Genomic DNA, 11,644 nt, shown 5'->3' on the forward strand with positions numbered 1-11,644 from the left:
AACGGGGGTCCTGTTGATCGGGAGGGGTGTGGCGTACCGCAAAACGGACGAAACGGATTTGTGTTGGAGCGCTACGGTCGAAACGGGGGTCCTGTTCATCGGGAGGGGCGTGGCGTACCGCAAAACGGACGAAACGGACTAGTGTTGGAGCGCTACGGTCAAAACGGGGGTCCTGTTCATCGGGAGGGGTGTGGCGTACCGCAAAACGGATGAAACGGACTTGTGTTGGAGCGCTACGGTTGAAACGGGGGTCCTGTTCATCGGGAGGGGTGTGGCGTACCGCAAAACGGGACTTCACGGGCTACCGTCGACCTCCTCCAGCCTCCACGGGCTCCTGTTCATCCAGCCTCCACCGCGCGCTACTCCACCGGCTACTGTTCAACCACCCCTCCACGGGCACCCCTCCATCGTCTACTGTTCATCCAGCCCTCCACACCACGGGGTCCTGTTCAACCACCCCTCCACGGGCACCCCTCCATCGTCTACTGTTCATCTAGCCCTCCACCACACCACGGGGAACTGTTCATCCAGAGGCAACGCCACCGCTCACTGTTCATCCAACCCCCCCCCCCCCCCCCCCCCCCCCCCCCGCAATGCTCACTGTTCATCCCAGAGGCAGCATCGATCGGCTTCAGTTAGCAGCAGTAGCAAAGGAATCGCTCGATCGGGTTCAGTTAATAGCCATCGATCGATCGCTCAGGTTCAGTAACGCCAATGCAATCGCTCGGGTTCAGTTAGAGCCCAACGCCTCGCTCGGGTTCAGTTAGAGCCAACGCCTCGCACACACGCGTGTACGTGTACGAGAGAAACGCGCATCGCTCGGCCCCCGACCTCCCACCGTAACCGGGAACTCCCCGAAATTTTCCTCCCCCTCGCTTCTACCACTGTTTTTTCCGTCATGGACGGCCCAAAGAATGTCATGCGGCTGCGTCTCCGGGCCGCCCAGGACAAAAAGGCCATTTTCTGTCATGATTTTTTGTCATAGAAGTACGAGCCCACCACATCTATGATGATACCGGGTTTTGTCACAATTATCGTCATAGAAGTGTCATATGTATGACAGAAAAAAAATTCATTCGGCCCAAAATGTCACGGATGTGTCTTTTTTTGTAGTGTGGCTTAGGAGTTGGTTCAGGAAGTGTCCAATCATTTTCATTACTCAACATATTATTCAATAGCAATTCAGCTTGATCAACAGTTCTTTCCCTGAAAACACAACGAGCAGAACTATCCAGGTAATCTCTGGAAGCATCGGTTAGTCCATTATAAAAGATATCAAGTATTTCATTTTTCTTGAGAGGATGATCAGGCAAAGCATTAAGTAATTGGAGAAGCCTCCCACAAGCTTGTGGGAGACTCTCTTCTTCGATTTACATAAAATTATATATTTCCCTTAAGGTAGCTTGTTTATTATGAGCGGGAAAATATTTAGCAGAGAAGTAATAAATCATATCCTGGGGACTACGCACACAACCTGGATCAAGAGAATTAAACCATGTTTTTGCATCACCCTTTAATGAGAACGGAAACAACTTAAGGATAAAGTAATAGCGAGTTTTATCATCATGAGTAAACAGGGTGGCTATATCATTTAATTTAGTAAGATGTGCCACAACAGTTTCAGATTCATAGCCATAAAAAGGATCAAATTCAACCAAATTAATTAACTCAGGATCGACAAAGAAATCATAATCCTTATCAGTAATAAAGATAGGTGAAGTAGCAAAAGCAGGATCATATTTCATTCTAGCATTCAAAGACTTTTCTTTAAGCTTAGCTATTAATTTCTTAAGATCAGATCTATCATTGCAAGCAAGAAAGTCTCTAGCAGTTTCTTCATCCATAACATAATCCTCAGGCACAACAGGCGATTCATATCTAGGGGGAGAATCTTCATCATCACTTTCATCAATATTATCAGTTTCAATAATTTCATTCTCTGTAACCCTAGCTAGTTGTTCATCAAGAAATTCGCCTAATGGCACATTATCAAGCATAGAAGTAGTTTCATCATAAGTATCATGCAAATCAGAAGTGGCATCATCAATAACATGCGACATATCAGAATGAATAGCAGGTGTAGGTGTCGCAAGTTTATTCAAAACAGATGGTGAATCAAGTGCAGAGCTAGACGGCAGTTCCTTACCTCCCCTCATAGTTGAGGGAAAAATCTTAGTTCTTTGATCTTTCAAGTTCTTCATAGTGACCAGCAGATATAAATCCCGAGTGACTCAAAGAATAGAGCTATGCCTCCCGGCAACGGCACCAGAAAATAGTCTTGATAACCCACAAGTATAGGGGATCGCAACAGTTTTTGAGGGTAGAGTATTCAACCCAAATTTATTGATTCGACACAAGGGGAGCCAAAGAATATTACCGAGTATTAGTAGCTGAGTTGTCAATTCAACCACACCTGGAAACTTAATATCTGCAGCAAAGTGTTTAGCAGCAAAGTAACATGGTAGTAGTGGTAACGGTGGCAAAAGTAATGGTAGCAGTTTTGGTTTTATAGTGATTGTAACAGTAGCAACGGGAAAGTAAATGAGAAAAGAACAATATATGAAAATCTCGTAGGCAATGGGTCAGTGATGCATAATTATGTCGGATGCAATTCCTCATGCAATAGTTATAACCTAGGGTGACACAGAACTAGCTCCAGTTCATCAATGTAATGTAGGCATGTATTCCGAATATAGTCATACGTGCTTATGGAAAAGAACTTGCATGACATCTTTTGTCCTACCCTCCCATGGCCGTGGGGTCCTATTGGAAACTAAGGGATATTAAGGCCTCCTTTTAATAGAGTACCAGACCAAAGCATTAGCACTTAGTGAATACATGAACTCCTCAAACTACGGTCATCACCGGTAAGTATCCCGATTATTGTCACTTCGGGGTTAACTGGTCATAACACATAATATGTGACTATAGACTTGCAAGATAGGATCAAGAACTCACATATATTCATGAAAACATAATAGGTTCAGATCTGAAATCATGGCACTCAGGCCCTAGTGACAAGCATTAAGCATAGCAAAGTCATAGCGACATCAATCTCAGAACATAGTTGATACTAGGGATCAAACCCTAACAAAACTAAATCGATTACATGATAAATCTCATCCAATCCATCACCGTCCAGCAAGCCTACGATGGAATTACTCATGCACGGCGGTGAGCATCATGAAATTTGTGATGGAGGAAGGCTGATGATGATGATGGCAACGGATTCCCCTCTCCGGAGCCCCGAACGGACTCCAGATCAGCCCTCCCGAGAGAGTTTAGGGCTTGGCGGCGGCTCCGTATCATAAAACGCGATGAATCCTTCTCCCTGATTTTTTTCTCCACGAACACGAATATATAGAGTTGAAGTTGAGGCCGGAGGAGCACTAGGGGGCCCACGAGGCAGGGGGCGCGCCCTCCACCCTCGTGGACAGGGTGTGGGCCCCTTGGCCTTGATTCTTTCACCAGTATTTTTATATATTCCAAAAATAATCTCCGTTGATTTTCAGGTCATTCCAAGAACTTCTATTTCTGCACAAAAATAACACCATGGCAATTCTGCTGAAAACAGCGTCAGTCTGGGTTAGTTCCATTCAAATCATGCAAGTTAGAGTCCAAAACAAGGGCAAAAGTGTTTGGAAAAGTAGATACGTTGGAGACATATCAACCTGTTATTGTTAAAACTGAAACAAATGCTTATACTTCTAATCCAGTTGTGTCTACCACTTATATTGAAAACCCTTCTTTCCCCTGTTAGGATTAAGGAACATGCTAAGACTACAGCTGTGGTTCATAAAAGCAATATTAAAATACACAAACCCTCTAAAAAATTTAAAGTGAAACCTAATATTGTAATGATTAAAGATCTCTTGGTTGATAATATTGAGGGGCATGTCTTTTTTCTGTAAGGAAGCTACTAGAATTGCCGAACAAGTTAACACTAAACAAGACAAATTAGATAAGAGTAAGCCGGTTGTTGGCATGCATGTTATTTCTGTTAAGATTAGAGATCATTGCTATCATGGTTTTTGAGATATGGGTGCTACTATAAGTGCTATTGTATTTTCTCTTTATCAAGAAGTTATGCATGATATTACACCTGCTGAAATAGAGGAAACTGATGTTACTATTAAGCTTGCAAACAGAGATAATTATTTCTCCACTTTGGATTGTTAGAGATGTTCAAGTCTTGTGTGGCAAGATTAAATACCCTGCTAATTTCCTAGTACATGGATCACCACAAGATGATTTTTGTTCCATTATATTTGGTAGAACTTTCTTGAATATCGTTAATGCTGAAATTGATTGTGTTAAAGAAAAGGTCAATGTTAACTTTGATGATGTATCTCATGAATTTAATTTCTCTAAGTTTAATAGACAACCTCATGATAAAGAATTATCTAGCAAGGATGATATTATTGGTCTTGATTCTATTGTTGCGCCACCTACTGATCCGTTAAAACAATATTTGTTAGACCATGAAAATGATATGCATATGAAACAAAATTGCAGGGACCCGGTTAATTTTTTCTAAAACTTACAAGGGCCAGATTTCTTTAAATTCTGATTGATTTTTCCAAAAAAAAACTTATAACACTAGTAGAAAAAGGGTCAAATGTGAAGCACATTAGTGCCGGTTTGAATTTGAGCCGGCACTAATGTGACCATTAGTGCCGGTTCCAACGGCTAGGCGGGCGGGCATCATTAGTACCGGTCCGTGGACAACCTTTAGTACCAGTTCATGCCACGAACCGGTACTAATGAGGTTGTGTGAGGCTATGGTCAGGCTGGGGCCCCCACGAAGACCTTTAGTACCGGTTCATGCCCTGAACCGGTACTAGAGTTTCTTAGTAAACTGATTTTTAGTCCCACCTCGCCAAGAGAGAGGCAGTATGAGCGGTTTATAAGCCGTGAGTGCACAGACAATGACGAAGAGTTGCAATGCTCACCTGCATGTTGATTAGCTTCAAGCCTTGCGGAATAGCATAGATTGCACTGAGCTATGTGCAGTGCAGTCTACACTATTCCGAATGGCTTGAAGCAAATTAACCAGCATTGCACCTCTTTTTTATTTTTAATAACTTATTTGAACTCCGGACTTATTTTGTGTTCAGTATGCAGCATTCAAAGCGACGTCATCAATTTTCAACATGTTCTGACATCATTTGTTGTTTTTCGGTCATTTACCTAATTGTTTAGAGAGCTAAATGACCGTGAAATTGTTGAGGGCGTGCATACTTTTCTGCTTGCGGCTGAGGCAAACAAGCGGGCGGATGGTTTTATGCCTTGTCCATGTGCTGGCTGTAAGAATGGTCACAATTACTCTACGTCAAGAACCATTCACGTCCACCTGTTTAAGTCCGGTTTCATGCCCCACTATAATGTTTGGACCAAGCACGGAGAAAGAGGGGTTATGATGGAAGACAATGAAGAAGAAGAGGATGACGACAGCTATCCTGGCCATGGGTTCCCTGAATACGATGATACAACAATGGGGGAAGAAGCTGAGCCGGTAATGCGGGAAGAAGCTGAGCCGACAATGCGGGAAGAAGCTGAAGAAGAGGCATCAGATGAGCCCGTTGATGATCTAGGTCGGGCCATTGGCGATGCAAAGAGAAACTGCGAAGTGATTTGGAGAAGAAGAAGTTGCAGCGCATGTTAGAGGATCACAAAAAATTGTTGTACCCGAATTGCGTAGGTGACAAGAAAAAGCTGGGCACCACACTGGAATTCCTGCAATGGAAGGCAGAGAATGGTGTATCTGACAAGGGATTTTTAAAGTTAAGTTATTCACAAACTAGTGATTCACACTAATTTCAAATAATTCAAAATTTAAACTATTCAAATTTGAAAACTACGGGCACTAACAGAAAGTTTGTAATTTTTTGTACCTAAATCAAAAATATTCACAAAGAAACTCTAAATACACAAAAAACAACTCAAAAATAAATAAAGCAAAAAAATAAAAAAAAGCCTGCCTACTAGGCCAGAGCGGCCTGCATACGACTAGAAACCCAACCTGTTGTTGGGCCAGGATGCAGGCCCGCAAAGGCCCAGTAGGCCAACAGGGCAGCATAGAACATGTAGGCCTAGTAGGCCTGCTTTGGAGAGGAGCTCGAGAGAGCTACCGCACGGGGGTTTATAAACCAGTGCGGTCGCCCCTCGGCTAGCGAGGTGGGACTAAACTTGCGCACCGCACCTGCGCCAGCGCACCCCCTTTAGTACCGGTTCGTGGCTCCAACCGGTACTAAAGGGGGTGCGGTTCCCGCCGCTTGGCCTGGCCAAAACAGGCCTTTAGTACCGGTTGGTGGCTTCAACCGGTACTAAAGGTGCCTTCTATATATACAACACTTATGAAAATTTCATTCTCCCTCTGTTTCTTCCTCTGTTTCCCCATTGAAGCATCGCCCGCGCGCCCCGATCGATCGACGTCGTCGCCGTCGCCGCCCCCGTCCCCGTCGCCGCCCTCGTCTCCATCGCCGCCCCGGGCCCGTCCCCGTCGCGTCGCCGCCCCCGCGTCACGCCCCGGCCCGTCGCCGCCCCCGGCCGTCGCCTCACCGTCGCCGTCGCCCCGCTGTGAGCTCTCCCCCTCTAACCCCTCTCCCTCGCCCCCGGCGGCCACCATGGGCGTCGCCCCTCCCCGAGCCCATACACACACACACAAGCATGATGAACACACACACACACGTACATATGTATGAATTAATGTATGTATATATTAGTATATACGTATTTTGTATGTTTAATTAGTTTAGATTTTTTAGATCATTATTTTTTCACTAGTATATATGTATGAATGCATGTTAGATGGATATAATTAGTGTTTAATTAGTATGGATTTTTTAATATAATGTTGTTTTTCAGTTTTTTAATGGATGTATAAAAGTTGTGTTTTCTGTTTTTAGTGTTAGATGCTTAATTAGTATGAAATAGCATATAGAATTCTGACATATGCAATGATAGCATAATTAGTGTTATATAGAAATGTTAGAAATTTTAGTTATCAAAATCCAATCATTAAAAAAATGTTACTTTTTGCGGGCATATAGCTAGTATTTGTTCTCGACGATGCCCGGCCCGCATCCTCGCCGTCGACCCATCCGCGACGACGTCCGACTGACCCATGTCCGGGACTGGGCTTCGCCGGGCTGGCACTGGGAGGTGCTGCCTGGAGGGGGGCGCCGCTTGATGAGGAACCCGGCCCCGGGTCCCGTCGTCGACCCTGATCTCGTTTGGTGGCGTTCGCGTGGGCCAGTTTCGGTGCGGAGGGAGCCGGCCCCGCCGGAGGTGGTACATCGCCGTGTCAGGGAGGAGGACGAGCACGTCCATCGCTACATGGTTGCGTTAGAGGGCTGCAGGTTCTCCAATACCTGGCAGTTTCTTCAGGGATCTCACTTCAGCTATGATCCTGTGAGGGTTCCTTCTCTTTGGGTGTCCACCGCCCGCGCCGCAGGAACCGCAAGTGTCCTAGATTCTTCTGTAGTATTCGATCTTTAATTAGCTACCTAGCCAGTGATGTACTATTCAATATTATATATTATTCGAGACGATGTATTCGAGATTATATCTATTATTCGAGATGATGTATTCGAGATTATATCTATTATTCGAGACAATGTATTCGAGATTATATCTATTATTCGAGACGATGTAATTTGAATACTAAATTGTTTTATATTTCTTTTGGCATAGTTAAATAAAAGCTATGGCAGACAATACCGACAGAGAGGGAGAACAGACCATGTTCGATATGATACGCGGGCCAGATGATGATCAGAATGAAGAAGATTATGACGGCTCCGAATTTCTAAACAACACCGGAGAGGGTGATATGATATTCGATTGCGACGACCGAATTGATGAAGTCATGAACTACGATTATGATGATGACGAAGAACATGTTGATCCTGAAACAACAAAGACCGGCGAGGTATATATATTTATATAAGCAGGCATCTGGTGATCATCACATGTTTTAAATGAGTTGAAGATATTATCATGCTTTAATAATCATGCTTGATTAATTATTATCTGATCAAATTAAATTCCATTCTCGTAATTAAGGCCCTGAAGCAGGCGTAGGGGACTGATCTGTGTGCATTCTGCGTTTGCGAGAACATTCGCATGTTGGCGTCCGAAAGGAGCAGATCTCAAAGACAGGAATGGGTACGCTTGTCAGAACACTATTCACAATTTTTACACCATTATTGATATCTAGTCACACAACTAATACACATGCATATTGATCTCCTTCTTAACAGTTCACAGAGGTGCGGGACAAGCTCCTAGAAACGGAGCGCGTAGAAGCACTTCAAGAGGAAATAGCGGGATTTTTGCTTGACCAGGTCATAAATCCGAAGGGAGAATACTATTACCCGCTACCGCCCCCATCGACCAGGTCAAGAACCACTTCCAATTGTCATCGTGCTCCGAAGGAACCAATTAGGCTAATGCCACTGGCTCCGAAGGCAACATGCATATGTAGGAGAAATTGTATATAGCTATACATGTGTGTATGTGTGAATTAATATGGTGGTTTGTGAGACATTGATGATATATATATGATGTGAAGTATCGTAAAATACCAGCAAACGAAAAAGAATTAAAATGGAAAACACAAAATTAAATGAAAAAGAAATCATAAAACCAAAAAAACCCAAACATTTTAGTACCGGTTGGTGTTACCAACCGGTACTAAAGGGCTCCCGGCCCCCGGAGCTGGCTCGTGCCACGTGGTTGCCCTTTAGCACCGGTTCGTGCTGAACCGGTACTAAAGGGGGGGGGCTTTAGTGCCCACACTTTAGTGCCAGTTATGGAACCGGCACTAAAGGGCCTTACGAACCGGTGCTATTGCCCGGTTCTGCACTAGTGTAAGGACCCAATTGCTTTTTTAAAAACTGGTAGGGACCTAATTGCTTCTTTTACAGGGACCGGCATATGAGTTTCACCTATCACAACGATCAACCTAAAGATCCAATATACCAATGTTGACTTTGCCGGCATGCCAGACCTGGCGAGTGGTTCAGTCTGCCATAATCATGTTTATAATTAATCAACACGATCATGAGTGCAACATGATAGTTTTTTGAAATAAAAAACCAATGTTGTGGTAGTTTTTTGGAAAACTTGAAAAAGTGTTAGTTTTTAAACCCCTGGTCCGAGTTGTGGTAGTTTTATGCTATTTACTCCTTGAAATCCCTTAGATTGATCCAGGAGGAGTCGTAGTGCGGGGACGCGTGAAGGCTACATCCAACGCTGGTGACAATACCGATTAGTACGGTAGGCAAAAGTGATTCCTTGGGGACCATGAGCCGCGAGATGCAGGTACAGGAGAAGCAGGTCTAGAGATTAATGAGGGAGTAGCTGATGATGGGGATCGCTCTGTGCGCAAAATGCTGATAAGAGATGACGGGACTATTAATGTTAGAGGCCAACCAGTTCCAAACTTGGCCGGCAGGGTGGCAGGGGCGGTTATGCTCCTGGAAAATGGGAGCTCGACGGAAGAACCTTCAGAAAAGCTTGACCCAAATGCTACCCCCGACAAGGCAGTATTGGTGAAGAGGAGAAGGCAAAGAGATGGAAAAGACAATGTTGTTATAGATACTACAGATGAGGCGGCCTCTGAGAGTGAGGACCACCAAGCCCAATGAATTGTCTTAGTTGGAACTGTCGGGGAGGGGGGAATTCCCGGACAGTTCGTGAGTTAGCAACAGTGTGTCAGTCGCATTCCCCCATGTTGGTTTTCTTGTGTGAAACTAGACAGAAAAAGGAGAAGATGAGAAGAGTATGTAATCGTCTTGGTCTAAAAGGATTTTGTGGTGTGGATAGCAACAGAATGAGTGGGGGTTTAGCCCTCTATTGGCATGAAAACTGTGTGGTAGAAATTATAGACAAAGATGAGCACCATATCGATGCACTGATCCGAGTACACGAAGATGCAGAGCAATGGCGAGCTACCTTTGTATACGGTGAACCGCGTGTTGAGAATAGACATCTGATGTGGACAAAGCTACAACACTTAAAAAATGTTAATGACTTACCATGGCTAGTTTTTGGAGATTTCAATAAGGCTCTATGGGACTTTGAACATTTTTTAGATACACCTAGAGTAGAAGCTCAAATGGTCAAGTTCCGGGATACACTTGAGATTTGTGGACTGGTTAATGACTTAGCATTTTTTAGATACACCTAGAGCAGAAGCTCAAATGGGGTTTAAGAGCGTTCCCTTCACGTACGACAATAAGCGCAGCGGCGCTAGTAATGTTCGTGTAAGGTTGCACAGGGTTGTAGCTTTGAGCACTTTGGGGAATTTGTTTGCATTTGCAGCTGTTGAACACATACTTTCTCCTTGCTCGGATCATGTAATTCTGGGATTGAAAGGAGAACCAGACACTGGACCTACAGTAGTCAGAAACAGACGTTATGAAGTGTTTTGGGAGAGTGACTCGACTCTTCCTAAGGTGATCAAAGAAGCATGGGGTGTTGTCAGTACAATACAGAACTTGGCACATTTAAGAGAAGCACTATCTAAGACAATGTATTCCTTGAGATTATGGAGTAAAAAAATTGGTAATGTGACTAGGGAAATTGCTAAGTAACGCTCACAGCTAGAGGAGCTGATGCACATGAATGCGGGTAGGCAAGATATCAGGAGAGTCACGGATAAAATGAACAAACTACTATACCAAGAAGAAATGCTATGGCTCCAAAGATCAAGAATTTCGTGGCTCAAATAAGGTGACAGGAATACAAAATTCTTTCAGAGCAAGGCAGTTTGGAGAGCTAGGAAAAACAAAATCCGAGCATTAACAGATAGTGTTGGTGTTGTGCATTCAGATTTTGCCACTATGGGGAAACTAACCAATGACTATTTTCATGAAATTTTCTCTGCAAATAGTTCGCTTGATACATCACCAGTACTTGAACTCCTTGAGGCAGTAGTAACAGCGGATGATAATGCTAAATTTTGTGCTCCATTCATGGACAAGGAAATATCGGATGCTATGTTCCAAATTGGGTCGTTGAAGGTGCCAGGTCCGGATGGATTTCCAGCCCGGTTCTTTCAGCGGAATTGGAGTACTCTAAAGGATGGTGTGGTAGCAGTAGTAAAGGATTTCTTCAGCACGGGTGTCGGTGTCAAAACCGGCGGATCTCGGGTAGGGGGTCCCGAACTGTGCGTCTGAGGTCGATGGTAACAGGAGACAGGGGACACGATGTTTACCCAGGTTCAGGCCCTCTCTATGGACGTAATTGTTGGGGAACGTAGTAATTTCAAAAAAATTCCTACGCACATACAACATCATGGTGATGCATAGCAACGAGAGGGGAGAGCGTGATCTACGTACCCTTGTAGATCGACAACGGAAGCGTTTGGTTGATGTAGTCGTACGTCTCCACGACCCGATCGATCAAGCACCGAAACTACGGCACCTCCGAGTTCTAGCACACGTTCAGCTCGATGACGATCCCCGGACTCCGATCCAGCAAAGTGTAGGGGATGAGTTCCGTCAGCACGACGGCGTGGTGATGATCTTGATGCACTACCGTCGCAGGGCTTCGCCTAAGCACCGCTACAATATTATCGAGGACTATGGTGGAAGGGGGCACCGCACACGGCTAAGAATATGATCACGTGGATCAA

Source organism: Triticum urartu, chromosome 3 (genome assembly GCF_003073215.2).
Source record: "Triticum urartu cultivar G1812 chromosome 3, Tu2.1, whole genome shotgun sequence".
NCBI lineage: Eukaryota > Viridiplantae > Streptophyta > Magnoliopsida > Poales > Poaceae > Triticum > Triticum urartu.